Source organism: Rhinolophus sinicus, linkage group LG01 (assembly GCF_036562045.2).
Source record: "Rhinolophus sinicus isolate RSC01 linkage group LG01, ASM3656204v1, whole genome shotgun sequence".
Lineage (NCBI taxonomy): Eukaryota > Metazoa > Chordata > Mammalia > Chiroptera > Rhinolophidae > Rhinolophus > Rhinolophus sinicus.
Window position 1 is genome coordinate 25,941,882 of NC_133751.1, and position 20,464 is coordinate 25,962,345.

Consider the following 20,464-nt stretch of genomic DNA (forward strand, 5'->3'; position numbering starts at 1 on the left):
TTCAAAATTTAGAGATGGAGATGGAGATGATGAATGGCATTAGCAGGGCTGGGCAGAGGAAGAAAGAGCTGTGCAAAAACCCAATTTTTCATTCAACCAGATTGAGATGAGCCAAGGACCCAGTGCTTACAAGGGGAAGCAACTGAACGGAACCTTAGAATTCAGCTAAGCCAAACCTATCGTGGTGTAGCCAGAAGGAAACGGATGCCCGAAGGATGTGTAACTTGCAAGATAACACTGTTAGCTATTAAATAAAGTGGCAGGAAACCTGCCTCAGCAGTCCCAAAGCAGGGATCTCTTAAATGTTTCATGGTCCTATTTGTGTGAATACAATGGGAGAAAATATCCACCAAAAACACACTTACACTGATTTTTCAAAAAAATAACAATTCAAATTATATTAGCGATGTACTTCCACGGCACCTTGTACTCAATTTGAAGTTATCTGGTCAATATTCAGGTAAAAGCAAGGTGTTTAAAAATTGATTTCTTTAATTTTCTTTTGGAGCTTACAAAATGCTTACTCCACCTCCTAAGAGGTCTATATAACATCAGATTCTACTATTTTGTAGTCGACAATTTTCACTTAATAACTTACTAATACGTTGACACTCTAGTCATAGAGATAAATATACAATAAATTCATTTGGAAAAGAAATTGTAATTAACTCTCTTCAAAGACTGCACACTCCAAGAAACAAAACGAGCTATGTAAGCATTCAGAGGAGATTCGTGCCATCAGATGAACTAAAATATATTTTTAAAGTTTAAATACACATAAGCTCATTTTATAAATGATTAGTAACTCCTAGAATCATTGTACATTTCTAATTTTTGACATTTTTATCTGGAGGTACATGATTAGAATTGCCCACGTCAAATTATATGACAGTCAGTACACTGTAGCAGTAGACCACCACCAACAACAACGAAAATAAAACATTAGAAAGTCTAGGATGACGTTGGTCAAGTTTTTTTAACTGGTCCTGAGTTTCAAACTATGACTCTATATTAACTTAGGGTTTTCCCAAGGGAGATGCTGCATTCAAGTCGTTTGTTCTGGTAGTAAAGGATCCCCTCATACTCCTTGAAGGTATTTAAGAATAAAACCTGAAATCTTCATCTTTAAAATTCCCTTAGCTGTTTTTACACATGAAGCAAATCTATGTCACTGCTTTAATGAGTTTTATAAAAGACTACAAATCTGTTCAAGTCACTTAAATGGCTTCATAAAAGACAAATTATTCAAGTTCTTACATAGAAATCAGAATTCTAAAATCAGAACACTAAAGGAAACGAATTAGAAAAATCTCGAAAAGAAAACTTTGTGAGCGGGGAAATATTTATTTATTTACTTACTTATTTATTATTTATTTATTTATTTTTAAGTAGAGGGATTTGTCTACTACATGCTGACTACTCTGTCCACCTCTTTATCTACTGCGAGTACTACCACCACAGCCCATTCTCCTCTGGCACCCCTCTTCCATAAAAACCAACACTTCCACTTCCAATCCTTTACATTCTTGCTTAATAATATGTTGGTAAATCACTTTATGGTTTATACAGTATTTCCACTTATATCTCACATTTTTTAATGACCCTTCCGATAGCCCTATGAGTAATGCATTATTAAGCATGACTTCAAAGAGGCGAATAGGAAATGGTACGTGCAAACCCACGTCTTCTGACTCCAGATCCACAGTCCCCGAGTCCAGGGCTACCTACACTCCTTCCAGCAGTATTTACTGCCTGATACTCTGTTTCCCTCTGGAAAGAGCCGAGAGTCATGTTGCTCATGACAGACAAGACTAATTCTTCCCACCTTGACCATTCAATCCAACTCCACTCTAAGCCAACGAAGGAAAAGAGACAGGAAGATCTGACAAAATGACTAAAATACATAGCTTGTCCCTCCAGCCAGGAGCCCCTGGAGTATACAGATTGGAGGTGATTCAGAGCAAAGGGTCGGTCCTTTGAGTATCAAATAGTGGAAGGTTTCTTTGAAGTGTGAGTAAGCTACCTGGACCAAGTTCAGAAACACCAGGCCAAGTTTTCTAGCCAAACATCATGGTGAAAACTGAGGGACTCAGGTGTTCCCCAAATTGCTAACAGGGAAGAAGGCCATAAGCCACAAATTCAAACATAAGGCATAAACTCACCCTGTTGTTGAAAAAGGAATAACTAGTTCATGGGGTGCAATAAGGCATCAGGGGCAATGGGAAAAGGCCTGTCTGGAAGTCAAGAGGCCAGAGTTGCCAGCCAGTCCTCCCGCTAACCCCACTGTCAGTAAATCTCATCGTTCCCCTGTGCTTCGGCTGCCTCATCTGGGTAACCACTAAAGGGGTGTGGTGAGTGATATGCTGTCTCAGAACTACCAAGCTTAACATTCCACATCACATTAATAGATATTATAGATAACCCCTCCCTAATATCCCAACCCACTCATCTTCAATTATAAAATAGTCCCGAGAAACCAGAGTTAATCCCCATAAGCACTATAGCATTTAACTTATATGAAGAAGTGCTGATTTCCTTCTCGTTAAGCCTTGCTGAGAGACAAAAGACATAATAGGCTCTGACAGTAATATACATAAAACAAAGTGCTTCAAAACAGGAGAGCATAGGGGAAAATTCCCAAAACTAAGTCCCGCACCTCACAAACTCTGACACAATACATTTGGGAATTTCTGTATCCAGGTATCCATCCCTAAAGGTTGAGAATTCAAGCTACAGATAGTTCCAGACTTACGATGGTGTTGATTTACGATTTTCCAATTTCACAATGGTGTACAAGTGATACCCGCACAACCACTCTGTTTTTCACTTTCAGTACAGTAGTCAACAAATTACTCAACACTTTGTTATAAAATAGGCTTTGTTTGTGTTAGATAATTTCACCCAACTGTAAGTGTGCTGAGCACATTTAAGGTAGGCTAGGCTAAACTATGATGTTTGGTAGGTGCGATAAATGCATTTTTGACTTAATATTTTCAACCTACGATGAGTATATCTGGACGTGACACCATCGTAAGTCAAGGAGCATTTGTAAATCCAATTAAAAGATTTCAAATAAAGCTGCTCCTTCTCACATTTCTCCACTAATTTTAAGACAAGCAAATGAAGAGAACTACACAGTGCAGAACTGTGGAGAGAGGAGCTCTTCTTCCTCTGGCCCAGGCCCAGGCCTACAGCTTCTAAAGCAGGCAGGCCCAGAAGGCCGGGGTCAGAGGGGCCCCAATCTACTCCCCAGCCGGCAGGTCACTGTCCTCTCCCCCACTTCCCACAGGTTTCTAGGCATTGCCACACTGGTTGTAAAAGCGCTCTGCAAACAGCCTAATTCCATGGCTAGCCCCCTCCCAGCTATGTCCACAAAGGGAAAGAAATAAAAGGGTACTTTGTTCATTTTTTAAAGCTCACAAGATACACCACTAAACCTCAAGTTCCTAGCGTGTGTTTTGTTTGTTTGTTTGTTTGTTTGTTTGTTTACTTATCGGTATCTAGCTTAATACACTGTGGTCACAGATCTAGTCTGTATGATACTTGTTATTCGATAATTGTGAAGACTTGCTTGATGCCATAATTTGAAGTCACTTTTTATAACTGTTCTGTTTGAAAATAATGTATATTCTGCAGTTTTGAGATGTAGTGATCATGATCCCCACATAACAGCTCAAACTTATTAATTGTACTGTTCAAATCTTGTATGTGGTCATTTATCTTTTTCCCACTTTATCAAGAACTGAGAAAGTATATTAAAATCTCATGGGAATATATGTTTCTCATTGTAGTTTTTGCTTACTATATATTGAGGCCATACTATTAGACACATACCATTTTTTTAATATTTGAGTTGCAACTTTTTAACCCACATGACCCTCTTTTTCTCTGAAAACATTTTGGGATCACTTAAAGTCTGTTTTGTCTGATGTCAATATTGCCAGCTTTCGTTTGGTTTTTAATCACCCATTGATTTTATTTTACTTTTAACATTTCTGTATCCTTACATTTCACACACGTCTTTTATAAACAGCATATACCTAAATTTTCATTTCTCATCCACTCTACCAATCTTGGGTGACTTTAGATTTATTTTAATTACTAATACATATGGATTTGTCTCTATATGTTATTTTGTACTGTTTGTCTTGCCTGTTCTACACTTTTCTCAGCTTCTTTGACTTCGAGATTCATTATTTTTCTCATTTCAACTTTCCCCATTAGCTAGAGAGTTATTCATTCTTTTACTAATTTTTAGTGGTTGCCTTAGAAATTTTAACATGCACTTTACTTATAAGTCTAAATTTAATCAGTATCTTTAACTTCCTTCTAAATTATGCAAGAACTTTAGGAGCTATTAACTCCTTTTGCTTCTACAACTTACGCCACTTATTTTATCTAGTTCTCACTTAAGACATGAGTATTATTATTTTATACAATCAACATGTGCTTTAACGTACACATTTTCCCTTTCTTTGCTCTTCATTATATCCTGTTTCTGAAACCTTCCATCTGGAAATGATTTTCTTTTTCTTTAAGTACAGTTTACCATTGAACAAGGTGGAAATTAGAGGCACTGACCTCCATGCAGTTGAAAACCTACTTGTAATTTTTGAGTCTACAGTTGGCCCATCCGTATCTATGGATTCAACAAAGTGTAAATCAAAACCACGGTGGAAATGTGAAAATACTGTTTTCCATCCAGGGTTCACTGAATCCTCAGACGGGAAACCCACAGTTACCACTGCATTTATTGAAAAAAATCCACATGATAAGTGGCCCCACATAATTCAAACCCATTTTAATCAAGGGTCAACTCTATATCCTTTTAGTGAGGATTGCTAGAACAAACTCTCCAGGGTTTTGTAAGTCTGAGAAGTATTTTGTCCTAGCTTTTTTTAAAGATTTTTTTAAATGGAAATAGATTACTAAACTGAGAGTTAATTTCTGTCAGTGCATGAAAGATAATATTCTACTATCTTCTGGCTTCTACTGTTGCACTGTCAGGAATATTTGTTCTGCCTTTGAAGATAAGCTGCCTCTTCTCTCTGACCTTACTAAAGATCTTCTCTTTTCCTTTTGTGTTCTGCATTTTCATCATATTTTGCCTCTGTGTGGATTTCTTTTTGCTTATCCTGATTGGGATTCATATGACTTCGTGAATACATGAAGTGATGCTTTTTCTTGGTCCTTGAAAATTCTGATATGATCTCTTTAAATGATGCCTCTTCCCATTTTCTCTTCTCATTCTGCAACTGTAATTAAACTTATATTGACCCTGAATTATCTATCTTCCACATTGATTAACCTTTCTTTTGAGTTTTTCATTACTTTGGCACTCCACGTTGCCATCTGAAAATTTTCTTCAGATCTGTCATTCCGATGACTATTTCCGTGTTCCACTTGGATTAATCCATTGTTAAATTCATACGTTGATTTATTTTCAATTATTATATTTTTATTTTTTTTAAGTTCCATTTGGTTGTTTTTCAAGTCAGCTTAGTTAGTCTTTACAGTTTCTTGTTCTCAGCTCATATCTTGTGTTTAGTGATATATCGATTTTTTTTTTTTTTTTACTATGAGATGCTCATTTTCCTTCTAATTTTATTGGTGGGGACTCTCCGAAGTCTTTGACAAAAATAGACTCCTCCAGGGCCGGCCCGGTGGCTCAGGCAGTTGGAGCTCCATGCTCCTAATGCCGAAGGCTGCCAGTTCGATTCCCACATGGGTCAGTGGGCTCTGAACCACAAGGTTGCCGGTTTCATTCCTTGACTCCCGCAAGGAATGGTGGGCTCCACCCCCTGCAACTAAGATTGAACACGGCACCTTGAGCTGAGCTGCTGCTGAGCTCCCGGATGGTTCAGTTGGTTGGAGCGTATCCTCTCAACTACAAGGTTGCCAGTTTGACTCCCCATCCAAGGGATGAAGGGCTGTGTCCCCTGCAACTAACAACGGCAACTGGACCTGGAGCTGAGCTGCGCCCTCCATAACTAAGATTGAAAGGACAACAACTTGACTTGGAAAAAACACACTGTTCCCCAATAAAGTCCTGTTCCCCTTCCCAATAAAATATTAAAAAAAAAAAAAATAGACTCCTCCAAAAGAGGGAGAAATTTTGGTTTCTGCTTAGTACCAGGGACACTTCCAATACAGAAACTCGTTAAACCAAATTTTCATCTTGAGGTGTTTCTGTCCACCTAGTTATTACAATCCCAGATGCATAGCTGCATTAGAGCTGGTTTAGGATCACAAATTCTCACGACCAAATAAGTAGGCATCTGCTACGTAGCAAGGTTTTTGACAGGTGATTTTCCTTAGTCTCCTAGGGTTGGAAAGATTAAATGATATTTTTGTTTTTGTATTTATTCTAATTTCACCCTTACATCGAGGGCGAAGCCTTTTGAAGTCCCAGCTTTACGACTGAAGGATAGACACCCTCTCAGATGTCTTACCTTGTCTCTCCGATGCCCTCAGGCCATGAAAACGGAAGTTCAAGTTAAGCTGGTTTGGTAAATGTTCTCAAGGCAAAAGCCAGCTTCATTGCACAGGAGACACCTCTTCACTTAGATTTTGGCTTAAATACCCATTCCTTTCTTACTGGTTCATTGCATTTAAGAAAATTACCTTTCTATTGTAACCAGCATTTTTAAATTGTTTTAGCAGGAGTGTTGGTAAACTACATTGCTACAAACAAAATGCAACCCTGGCAATTTACATTCAAAGCCATGGAGTCTTGGAGTTTGATAGCCACATCAGGACATGTTACAGCCCAAAAAGTATTAGCTCAGTGATGGCCACTTTGAAATACCTGCTGATATTTTTGGCACTTTCTACGTACAAGGCATCATGGCAAACATTTTACATATATTGTTTTATTTAATCCTTACAATGATCCTATAGGTATAGTGACTACCCCCATTTTACAAACAGAGAAACTAAAGCACAGAGAGGATAAGTAATTACCTAAGGTCCTATCAAGTGACATCACTGGGATTTGAACTCAAACAATTTTACTCTAAAGATCGTATTCTTAACATCTATGTAATTTTTTGCTTCCTAATAAATAATAAATATAAGAGACGGAGTGAGAGCACTGCTAAGGTATGGCAAATTGATCAGTAATAGAATCCAGGCTTTCCAATTTACCATCCCTTCCTATATACTCACGTCAGGATTGGCATATTTCCATCACTTTTTTATATGTCCCTTCTTTTTAAAAGTGAGCACACAATGCAGGCTACGGTGAAAAAAACAACACCCAAAGGAACAACTGTTTGGTAATTCAACTCTCAGCAGACATCAATCTTGAAATCTAGACTTTGATCACATTTGAAGACTCTTTTTCTTGATACACTCTAACAGATTTTTTTTTTACAATTCTAATTTCATCTACTTATGCCTAGATCTAACATTCAAAAAATCATTGATTGACAATAATTATCTCTAAACCAATGATTTTCAAACTTTTTAAATATTAGAAATGGACCTCAAAGTAGCTCTTCACACAATTCCTTCATATATAACAATGTCCAAAATTCAGTCTCAGAAAGGACCCCTTTCAGAGAAGGGCAGATCTCCCAGTTTTCCCCAAGTTCATCTCATCCTCTCTTATGTCCACTATAGTGAGAGAAGGGAGCTTATTACTAGGAATGTGTTGGATTCTCATTTTCACTAGCCTTTCTACCCAGCAATGAGGAGTGCAGCTCCAAGAGATCTGTCTTGAACTGGGCAATTAAACCTCCAGTCAACATCTTCTCTCCTTCCCAACTACACAGCAGAATAAGTAGGGGAAGTAAAATGTTAAGATTTGGAAGGAATGTGAAAGTCAACTAAATGCAAATTATTAAAGAAAAATAAGTTGCTGACTCTGTTCCTCACAAAGCAGTGATCAAAAATCTATTCATTTGCTTCTTCTTCCAAGTCAATCTTTAAATTTACACTGGAAAGAATGAAGTGATATCTTCTAGTCTGAGGCTCTGCTTAAAATGGAACTTTGTAAAGTTACCCATAAGTAAGTAAAAAAAAAAAAGCAAATTTCATCTATATCAAGGTACTAATCTTTTACCTATTATATTAGCAAAAATCAAAAAGTTTAATGGCACATTGTGTTGATGAGGGTGGGGAGAAATCGTCAGTTTAATATATTTCTGATAGGAGTAAAATTTTACAAATTCTATTAAGCTCAATTTGGCAATATTTATCAAAATCACAAGTGTACTTACCTTTGACTTAGCATTCCCACTTCCAAAAAATATATCCTATAGCTGTACTTAAACATGTGCAAAATGGTGAATATATAAGGTTATTCACTGTACCATTCTGTTCAAAAAATCAGAAGCAATCTAATGGTCCATCAATCTGGTTCAATTTTAGTATATCCATACAGTGGAAAATATGTAGCATAAAAAAAAAAACAAAACAAAAAAAAACCCAGAATAGCCAACACAATACTGAAGAAGAACAAAGTTGGAAGACTGACATTACCCAACTTCAAGACTTACTCTAAAGCTACGGTAATCAAGAGACTGCGATAGTGGAGAAAGAATAGCTAGATCAATGGAATAGAATAGAAAGCCCAAAAATAATGGAATCAACTGATCTCTGACAAAGGAACAAAGGCAATACCATGGAGCAAAGACAGTCTCTTCAACACATGGTGCTGGAACAACTGGACATCCACATGCAGACCTTACACAAAAATTAACTCAAAATGAATCACAGATCCCTAAGTAAAACACAAAACTATAAAACTTCTAGAAAATAACATAGGAGAAAACCTAGATGACCTTGAGGATGGTGATGACTTTTTAGATGCAACACCAAAAACGCTATCCACGAAAGAAAGAACTGATACACTAGACCTCGTTAAAATTTAAAACTTCTCGTGGTCTACATCACAGAGCAGGTCTTGACCCTGGTCAAGAGAACAATAGGTCTCTACCGTCATGTTAGTGAGATTATCAATAGGTACAAGCAGTCCTGGGCTGTGTCCACCCTCAATAGTGGCAAGAAGAGCCTGGAGATGGAACACAAGGCCTGGATTAGTGACACTGCACTGCTGCAATCCAGGCTGAAGACAGAGGGCTCTGAACTGTGTGACAAAGGGAGCGAAATGCAGAAGCTGGATGCACAAGTCAAGGAGCTGGTGCTGAAGTCGGTGGTGGAAGCTGAGCAGGTGGCACTGGCAAACTCAGGAAAGACACCGACATGGAGAACCAGAGGTTATGTCAGGAAAGCAACAGGAGCTACAAGCCACAATTGATCACATCCTAGGTGCTCTGTAGCCCCTGCCAGGTGTCCGCTGGTGGGTCCAGGGTGCCGCACTTTGGCAGGTGTGTGTGTGTGTGGGGGGGTGGGGGGCGGTGAAAATCCAGGCCAGTGAATGCTGGTGTCTGTATTTTGCAAAAAAGCTTTCAAGAAAGAGACGGCAAGCCCTGCCTCAGGCCATACAAGCAGCTTAGTTTTTGTCCCTAAAGAGTTCCTTAAAAAGAAAAAACTTAAATTCCATTAAAAACAAAATATTGCTATGTTTTAAATACAGAAATTTTCAATGTTTGATTGTTTTTGTTTTGTTCTAAAGCCTAGGATATCTTTCAAGCCTGTAAGCCCCTTGTTTTATATCCTTCTAATTTCTGATGTTTGGATATTTTGCAAGTGTGTGTGTTGTGTGTTTTTTTCAAGCGTGTGTGACCAAATGAAAATAAAGCAGAGACTGGGAACATTTGTTTTGTTCTGTTGAAAAAAAAATGTTTAACTTCTGCTTTGTGAAAGACAAGGTCAAGAGAATGAGAAAACAAGGCACAGATGGGGAGAAAATATTTGCAAATAACACATATGATAAAGAACTGTTATCCAAAATATACAAAGAACTTTTAAAACTCAATAATAAGAAAACAAACAACCAATTAAAAACTAGACCAAAGACCTTAAGGTCATCTACCTCATCAAAGAAGATATACAGATGGCAAATAAGCATATGAAAAGATGCTCCACATCCTATGTCATGCGGAAATGGAAATTAAAGTGAGACAGCAGCACTACCTATTAGAATGGCCAAACCAGAACACTGACAGCACTAAGTGTGAAACAACAGGAGCTCTCATTCATTGCTGGTGGGAATGGAAAATGTTAGATACTTCGGAAGACAGTTCAGCTGTTTCTTACAAACTTAACCATACTTTCACCATACAATCCAGCAGTCTTGCTCCTTGATATTTATCAAAGGAGTTGAAAATTTACGTTCACACAAAAACCTGCATGTGGAGGTTTCTAGCAACTGTTTTCATAATTGCCAAATCTTGGAATCAAGATGTCCTTCAGTAAGTGAATGGGTAAGTAAACTTTGGTGCATCCGGATGATGGAATATTATTCAGCGTTAAAAAGAAATGAGCTATCAAGCCATGAAAAGACATGGAGGAAACTTAGATGCATATTATTAAGTGAGAGAAGCCAATCTGGCAAAGCTACACACTGTATGATTCCAACTAGATGACATTCTGGAAAAGGCAAAACTATGGAGACAATAAAAAGATCAATGGTTGCCAGGGACTGAAGGGTGGGGGAGCAACGAGCAGGCAGAACATAGGATTTTTGGAGCTATGAAAAGACTCGGTATGATACCATAATAATGGGTACATTTCATTATTCATGTGTCCAAACCCATAGAATGTGCAGCACCAAGAGTGAACTGTAATGTAACCCATGGACTTTGGGTCGTGTCAATGTAGGTTCATCATTTTAACAAATGGTAACTTTGTAACCATTTGTAACAAATTGTAACTCTGGTGGGGGTTATCATTAATGGGGGAGGTTATGCGTGTGTAGGGGCCAGGCATACATGGGAAATCTCTGTACCTTCCCCTTAATGTTGCTGTGAACCTAAAACTGCTTTTAAAAAATAAAAGAAAATAATTAAGAAGCTCTATATGTTGATATGGAATCATATACAAGATATACTGTTAAAAGAAAAAATACAGAATCATGGGGATGGTGTACCACTATTTGATTTTTAAAAGAAGGAAAAAAGCATCCATGTGTGTTTGCACACGCGCACACTCATGCACGCCTCTGTGTGTGTGTATGTATGTGTGTGTGTGTGTGTGTGTTTGTGTATCTTTGAAAAAATATATAAGAGACTAGTAACACTGTTCACTGTTGGTCTATTAGAGAAAGAACTGGATGGCTCAGGGACAGAGGTTGAGAGGCAATACTCACTAAATGACCTTTTAAGCTTTAAAAAAATTTAAGCATTAGATTGTATGATCTATTCAGTTATTATCTTCCAACAAATAAAAAGCAACATAGCAATAAGAAGAAATCTGGGAGGAAAATATATGCTTTTTTATTTACTTTACAAATTTGAGATGAGAAATTTTTAAGCATGTGCTGAGAACTGGTCTCAACTTGAGTTTTTGATTTGGACTGAAACTTGGACACTAAATAATAGATTTCACATTTCTCTTTTGATGAGTGAAAAAGAAGTTGGTACACAGTTTGTGTTTACTCTCTTCTAAGACTGTATTTTAATGACTTACCCAGTAAACAGAAAAATACTCCCAATTCACAACCTATTGAAAACAAGAAAAGCTGTGGTTCAGAATAAAACATTTGAACACAAACTGTTTTTCTTTTTCAATTTGAGAAGAAAAGATTCCTCTGGCATTCACATTCAGACACTGCTCAGGAAAATAAAAGAATAATCACATTACAGAGATTTCTCCATGGGAAAAAAAAAAAAACAGTGTGGGAGCAGAAAAAGAAACTTTCTAGACTTTATTATAAACACACTGACAACATAAGATGGGTTTAGTTCCTCAGGAGTGGGGTGAGTCTGATTCCCATTGGCCCACTGAATTTGGCTGCAGCCAATAGCTGATGCTTTGTGAGAGGGAAGAAAAATATGAAAAATCAAAAAAATCTCTGCAGTCCTGTTATGAAAATCCAGGAAAGCTTAAAGAACACTGCTTTTAAAAATGACTGAGAGTGAAAAAAAATTACTAAATGTGAAATTGGGTGAGATTTAAAAAGACAGTAAGAAAGAGAATTGTTTTTGTTTTCTTTAAAATTGCTTCTCAGTTTCCTACTTCCACCACTTAGGAGCCAGGAGGAGGTTACTTATTTATTTCTTCATTATTGAAATACAAGTATTCTCTTTTTTACTTTAATTTTATTTATTAAGTCGAAGGTTCAAAATTCAAATGGCACAAAAGGTTATACAACGAATAATTTACCTCTGGTATCAGTCTCCCAGCAATCAACATTGTTAGTTTCTTCTGTACCATTGCAGAAGATAGTCTATATGCATACAAGAAACCCTCCCTTTTTTTCTCTTTTACACAAATGGCTGTATGGAACCAATAGTCTTTAACCTGAAACAAAAATCAAATTGTCTTTACATAATCCTAATTCCTTATATGAACACCTTACTCGTTTGTATAAAGAAACCTTTTTTAAGAAAATAAATTTATCTTCAGTATCACCCAAAGTTAAGAGAGAGCTGTTTGGCAGAAAGACATAGGAGATCTAGAGAACTAAGTTGCACAAGATTACACGGCAAATCAACTCACTTAACTGCTGGTCCAGGATTCTGACCCCTGAAAAAACCACAGAGATCTTCAAAGTTCCCACCAGGGGTATTTTTGCAGAGGTTCCATTAGCACTCCATGGAGACCTGTTCTGAGGTCCAGAGGCCCCTCCAATTAAATGAAGAGGGAGAGAAGAGTGAAGTGGGAAACTGAATTCAAATGTTTGGTTCTTGTGGACTAGCAACAAGGAAATGAAGGCAGATGAAAGAGAAACCATGACTGCCTTAGATCTGTTAATCAGTAACTCATACATGCTAGCATTAAACTAGATCCTTCTGCCTTCCAGTAGCAATTTAACAGGCACCCGACTGGCTGCACAGGCTCATTGAAGTCCCTTGTTCAATTCAGAATCAGCCATTGAGAAAAGAGGCTTGCTAGTGGGATAAGCCACAGAAAAACTCATGAAGAGGAAAACCCAGAGAAGAGAGCCTTCCAGCAGCGACTGAAGCTGAGGCTGAATTCCAAAGTGGAGTCCAGCATGCTTTTAAGTTGTGTGCTGCGCAGCACACTAGGTCCCGCGTTTTCTGGCAATGTTGAGACTCAGTTGTGTGAGTGTGGGCATACCCAAGTCTTCATTTCTTCCTGGAGAAACCAGCTCAAAAACACTGCAAATCTGAAACAAGTTCAGTACAGTCCAATTTCAATTTCCCAACACCACAGCAGAGCAGTGTGAGGAGCGACAAAAGTCCAGTTTCTGGCATAACCTTAGAAATTTTTAGCAACTATCCAAGTGATTTGGGTCTCCAATTTGAAAAACATTACAGGAAGACAAGATCTGTTCTATCCAGCAGTAAGTCCCTCAATAGTATTTCAAGAAAAATAAGTGAGCAAAGTTTGTATAAGATAAAACCAATATCTAAGTCTTGGGATGCCAGAAATCACATTAAAATCACGAGGGAGGGGTTCTCTTAGACCCTCCGCAGTTTGACAATTCAGAAGTGATCCGTGGGCCACTTTGATGTGGAAAAGCATCTGTAAAAGAGAACCTAATCACCACTCACTTCCAAACAAATAGCCAACACAGTTTATAAACAAAGTCTTGAATGTTTTTCTGGAACCAGGCCTAAATTTATAACCTCCTAACCTCCATATAGGAAATGCAACTTCTCCACTCACCAAAAAGCTGATCAGAAAACATTTCCACCTGTCTACTTTGGATGGAGTGGTGAATTTTGAAAAAAAACTAACCTCTCCGAGCCTCATCAGTAACATGGGATAAAAATTCCTGCATATCTTGATTGACTTTTAAAGTGACAAAAAGTGAATGCCCAGGCACATGGTGTAATGAATTAATGTTCATTTCCTCCTTTTCTTCCAGAACTCCTTGGTATTTACTGGACAATATCCAGAAAAACTGTTCCCCCTTCTATTAGATCCCCCTTGTATTAAATGCCAGAATCCCTCAGGCCAAAACAGGTGCTAAGAAAGACATTTTGTATTTATAGATGTGTACCACATACGTTCTCATGACACACACATGCTTATAACTAAACATGTAATCAGAAGGTGCCCACTGTCAATTCCACTCAACAAAATCAGATTAAATCATATAACATTGCTGATGTTTAGCCATTTTATACCTACAACTACAGTAATTCCATATGGTTGCAAATACCAAGTCTAGAGCAAGGATTTCATACCTGCCCACCCTAGACTTCCTGGAAACAGGATCCTTAGAAATCAGAACCTTGGCATTTTCATCCCAGTTCTGCCACTGACTTTAAGAAAATCATTTAGCGACTTTGGGCCTTGGTTTGCTGATTTCTATAACAAACACAGTAGATGTGTTTTTCTGCTCTGTAATTTCATGACAGTTTTAAACAGACATGTAGCTTAGTGCATCCAACACTCAAATTTGGTGAGAATGTTTTTAACTTTGCTATAAAAGTTTTCTTAGTTGTCCCTTCACCATCCATCCTGCCCTCTTTTACTTTGAAGCACAGAAGACAGAGACCTTGATGATAATAACATAAAGCTGTGTAAACTTCTTCACGGGGCTCTTCAAATGCACTTCTAATTCGGCACACCCTATCCCAGCAGTACTGGATTTCTCCCTAAACAAAAATGGTCACGGGTGTCAAAGAGATGTGAGTAAGTGTCCACTGAACTGTGTCTAAATGATTTTCCCTGTGAGCAAAGCCAGCCTGGAATAAGCTCCTATGAGCGAGAAGAGAGAACACGCTTCCCAGGCCGAGGAGGCATTGTTCAAAGTAATGAGTTCTGCACCAGTTGGTCCACAATTCACAGCTGAGTCTGATTTTCCTAGACAAAGAGCAATAACCAAACAGGGATGCCCTTCAGCAAGCTTCTCTGAGCTGATAGTTGTTAGTTGACTCATGAGGTGGTGAAGGAGACTCCAGTCTCCCTAACCTTCTATGTCCTAGGAATGACAGGAGAAAACGTTTGTCAACCTTGGTCAATATTAGGCCAGGTTTGTCATGGCTGTAATGGATTTCAATAGTCTAAATTCACTAAAAATGCCTAGAAGTTATTCCAGCTCAAAAGTTAAACAATGTTTAAATGCCCTATTATATTCCTTTTCTCCATCTATCATAATTTTATATCCCCCTTCTGATTTTGCTCAGAGAAATAACAGTCATGATCCTTTAAGCGGGCAGACCAACACTATTCTTAGAAGGGAGAGAAGGAGGTTTATTATGTCCTGCAACATGGAGCCAGAACAAAGGACTACTGAATCACACACCTTATCTTTATCTAAGAAACCTGAGAATTACAGGGTTTCTCTGTTCCTCTCAAACTCAAGAGCTACACTTGCCAAGACTAGGTTTTAGCGCTGAGTCTGTACTACAAAAATATAAGAATATAGGTGCATACAATGCTTTCTACCAAATATAAAGAGAGAAGGACTCTTACCTAAAACACTCAAAAACAACGTTCAGGATTTTTTTCTAATCAAAGTTTAAGCATTTGTTTCTGAATCTAGAAATCTGATTGCTCGGCACTAAATCAACTATTCTTAACAGGACCCTGAAATCCTGAAAAGCATTAGAATTATTTCAGAACTCACAACTCTTAGTTCACTGAGGGCAGCAATCTGGATTTATTTATCTTGTCTTACATATAATTGGTTTTCAATAAATATTTGTTGACTAAATGAATTAATCAAGCAGAAAACATTTAAGTTTTCCCAGTATAGGATGACACCCTAACATAAAGCACCTTTATCATATTCTATTTTTATAAGTTTATCCTTATAATTATGTAGAAGACTAATTCTGAAAAGAATTTAGTTGATGTTGATAATGTGGGAAAATATATCAAACAGAAGCAATGACTTTAACAGTTTTTATGAAGAATTTGGTGCAGCTATAAATCCTGGCTCTGCCCATCAACCTTCACTCCCTTTGTCTCATTCCCACTGCCTCTCCCCAGCCTCCCTCCAAGCACTCCCAGGCTCATTATCCCAGGATCTGCTAAACTGCAGTTTACCTCCTGGAACCAGCAGAAACACATGTCACTGAGAATTAGGGAACTGGAGCCAGTTACAAGCCACCAAATAGGGTCACAAAGTATCTGAACCTGAAAATTAAGAGTTTTTATATTTTTTTTCAATTGTGAGAAAAGGGAAAAAACTTAATGCAACTTTTTTTTTTTTAACATTCCACTTAGATGGATTGCATAATGTCTAGGCATTTACTATAATGAATGGGATGGGAGAGATAACTTTAACAGCCTGTTATTTGCTAATCATCTGAAAAGTAATATGTTGACTGCATTTGCTGATAGAAGGATATTGTCTGAAAACTTCTACCACCAATAAACGTTTGCTATTCTTGAAGGCAAATTATTTAAAAATAGAATAGAGCAAGACAGTGCTCATATATTACTTGATCTAAGGTATTTTTATGCCACGCTTTACTCCAGGAAGAATAACTCTATTTTAACCCTTTACTAGCAGTTATATTAACTCTAACCAATGTTTATTTAATAGCAACTAGGTATAGCAATCACGCTGCCACACATTGATGCAACCTAAGAAAAAGGAGCAAGAAGAAGCTACAGTTCCTTCTACATAACCCTTAAGGGGTATGTGTACTCTTGCCAAATGCTAATCTGTGTGTAAACAAATGGGATTTTGAAAGGGCGATGGAGCTATCAAGACACAATTTTATGAAAAGGAAAAATGACTCTCCTAATAGAAGTCTTGAGAAATCTGACTGGTGGTTTGCTCAAGGCTTCTTGAAACATTCCCTGCAGAAGATTTAGAAGATTAACCCCAGGAATGACCAAAACGACGGAGCAACTGGAAAAACAATCTCCTTGGATAGCCTTTGTGTCTTTTCACTGGCATTTTACTTTGGTCCATTTTGGAGCGCATCTCCTTCTCGTACACATGCCAGGAGGAGATACGGGTGCTGTGGGTTTGTGTTATACGTGCCCCGCTCTCCACCTGCGGAAATGAGGATACGTCTGTCCTCTTACTGCTCAAGGGCAAGCACCTGACTGAATTTTTTTTTAAACGCCTCACCAGGAAGTAAATATACTTTATTTGTCTCCACTTTCATGGGCTAGAAAGGAAGGGAGTGTCTCGGTTACTGTATCAATAAGCAATTTCTCACCATTTTTCTCGCGTCTAAGATCAAAATGGTACTGTCGCCGCGCGGGGTGGGGAAATGTCTTCTTTTTCAATTTAGCTGGTTATTGTTTTAATGCTGAACTCCTAAGGTCAAAAATGTGATCACAAACTGACTCCGAGTTACAAACAACAAAGAAAAAGTCCCAGGGAGGAGGAGAGAGGGCGGCGCAGACGCTCCACAAGGAACAGGGCTTTGGGGCGCGCGGGGTGGCGTCTCGGACTCGCGGTCCCGTCGCTATGGGAACCCCGCGCAGGCGCAAAGTGCGCCGCCGCAACCTGCTTCCACCTCCCGGCGCCGCTCCGGTGCCCCTCGTTTATTCCAGGAAAAAGCAATGGAGTAAATCCTCCTCGCCCTGGGAGCACCTGGTCTTCTTCGAGAGGGTCCTGAGTGGGGTCACCGAGCGCAGGAAGAACCGTGAAACTCCCCAAGTGTAATAGACACCGCACTCCCCTTGCTGGGAAAAGCGGACCTGCTCTCTCCGCGGCGTCTGGTGATCAGAGATTAGTCCCCGGGACCCCGCGAGGGGCTGAAGCATCCAGCAAGGATGCTTTACCCTCCACCGGGGGAAACCCCACCCACCACCACCACAAGAGACCTGAGAATTAAGTTCTGGCGCAGGCTCACACACCCACATAGATCTGAATTATGGGACCCCCAGACCAGCAGTGGTCCAGTTTTCCGCACAGAGGCTTGTGAGATCCCCACGCACAACATTCACACCATCCTAAAGAGCGTGGCCCGGCTGCGACTGCAGAGAGGAACTCGGGCCACCTGCTCACTTGCACACCTGGACTGGCGGGCCAGTCCTCTTTCTCTTTCTCAGTACCTCCTCGTTTCCCCGAAAGCACCGACCTGCTCTACTTGGAATGTTCAGTAGGTGAAGGAGTCTTCAGAGTCCTCCGCAGAGATGCAACCTCCAAAGTGCTGGGGTTCTGAGTTATTGGCTCCTGTGACTCCAGCTCCAAAACCCTGTCGGGGGGCAGAAAAGCCCCTCCCCCCTCTCCCCCCAAGGAACTTCTCCCCAGCAGCCAGCAGGAACCCCCAAGACAGGGTGGGAAGAGCCGGGCGCCTTCGCCACAACCTGCTTTCTCATTCAAATCCTCACGCTCACTCTGCAGCCCCCTCCCTCCCAGCCCCTCAGCTCCCTCAGAAATCTGGAACTGGAGCTCAGGAGAGTGGACTGGAGCTACCGCAGCCTCCAAAGGCCCCCGCCGACTGGATGTAGGGTCCGAGGGCTCAGCCTGGACCCATAGGCCTGCACCCCTTTGCGGGGTTCCGCAGCAAGCAAGGGCCAGAAGCACTGGGAATTAAGTCTTCCCACCCCCACCCCTCAAATTTCCAAGGTTCCCAAACTCAGGGACAGTCCCTTGATCATCAGTTTGGGGCTGTGTCCCGGAAAGCCTCGGTGGTGGGAAGGTAAAGGAGTTTGGCGACACGAAGTTGGAGGAGAGGGCAAAGGGAATGAGAACTGTGTACAGCTTGCACCAAAGTAAAAAGTGTCAGGACCACATCTTAAAGAACATTCCGAAACGCCCATCTCATTGCCCCTAAGAAAATAGACTCTGTTGTGACATTGTAACCAAGGAGACCTGCTTTGAGTGAAGTACAGCTAAGACTGAGGAAGAGCGAGTGTAGGTAACAAACTGCTTTTATTTTCTCCCGCTTACACCCGCCATCTCGTCTCTTTTTCCAGATTTCTCTCCTAAGCGTTAACGGGCCAATTATTCAATCAGATCAATTTAGTGGGTGGTAGATTCAGGCGGGCAACGCGCGGTGAGTTAGAGCACCGCCATGGTAAGGAAAGTTTGCGCACAGTAGGTACTCAAACGGTGATGAAACGATGAAATCTATTGAGCGCACCGACGTGGTGAGTGCGCAGGCCGGTGCCGCTGCTGGAACTCTGACTACCGCTGGCCTCGGCAGCCGCGGTGTGATCCGGCGTCGGGATTCCAGGACTTACGTTTATCAGCCTTCATTCAACCTGCCCTATTGTTAGTTCAAAGCCTGGCTGGGAGGGACTGCTCCTCACTCACCTTCAATTTAAAATTCTCCACCAATAAGAAGGTCCTCGAAAAGCTGGCAGCATGGGGTTGGCAGGGATTTTCTGGGCTTAGTGACAACATAAACTAAAGTAATTTTCTTTTTCATGCGTGAATTTGCTCAGGAAGTTACAAATGAGTGCCGGAGCTTGAAGAGCCGGGCCTGACTGTGGGTACTCTTTGACTGACAGAGTGCGTGTGTTGGTGAGGTGGGGGGTCGGATAGCACCGTGACCTCTCAGCGCAAGATCTAGGGTTTCACCTTTTCATCCCACTTATCCGATACCATAGAAACAACCCATTTGTATTATTCAATTCAACAGAGGCAATTACAATGTTACAGCAAAGCACCATGGGCAAGAAGAAACTTTATCCTGAAAGCAAACCTAGACTCAAAAAAAATAAAGGAAAAGCCACCAGAATAGTCACTTGAATTTCTTCCTGCCAGGGTAGCAGGAAGAAATCAGTTTGGAAAGACATATAAGGTGTTTTGGCTCCATAGAAAGAAACTTCCCCATATTTCCTTTTCTTTTTTATATGCTCACACAAATCCCCAATTCATCAGAAATTAAAGAGATAATACTTCTACACCCAAATTGCTTTTTGCTTTGTAGACATGAGCTTTTTGGAAATTTGTTTGGCTGGTAATCTCCTTGGTGAATAGGAAGTCCAAAAAAAATAAAAACGAGACACCAAGACAACCCCACACACAACCAGGGAAGTTATCTCCCTCCACCTCCTGTGTGTATCTTTCTCATCTCTGAAAAACCAACCATAGATGCACATGCTGAAATAAACTCAGACACAAAATTCGTAACAAGGGCACTTGTTTGCTATGCATTCTTTATTTTGACAATTTTAAGGTCTATAATATTGTGAAATTTAATTTTTTTAATTATGCAATATTTCAAACCTACCAAAAACAACCACCCATATAATACTCTTGCTCCCCCTACCCCTTCTTTTTTAAATAAAATATAACAGATAACAGCTAAAACCCTTTCTCCCTCTCTTCTTCACCAAAGGTAACCCATCTGAAGTTGCTGTGCATCATATTTAAGCATGGTCTTAGGACATACGTACATATCCATAAATCTTTTAATGTAGTTTTTCCCCCTGAGTCTTTTTTTAATACCAAGAATCAGAGAAAAATCATTAACTAAAACCAAGAAAATATTGTTGTTACATCGCTAAGGTTTTGGAAGCAGAACAGAACTATTTTTCCCTGCTTGTGACAATCAGG

At 39.7% G+C, this 20,464-nt stretch overlaps 1 protein-coding gene across 1 annotated transcript in view; it reads right to left on the reverse strand.

Annotated features, from left to right (window-relative positions):
- The window catches only part of PLCH1 (phospholipase C eta 1), a 190,335-nt gene extending 172,083 nt beyond the window's left edge, over nt 1–18,252 (reverse strand). Inside the window, exon 1 of the mRNA XM_074326762.1 lies at nt 18,036–18,252. The gene's annotated coding sequence lies outside the window, so the exon portion shown is untranslated. The remainder of the gene's footprint in view (nt 1–18,035) is intronic.
- Nucleotides 18,253–20,464: the final 2,212 nt, after the last annotated feature.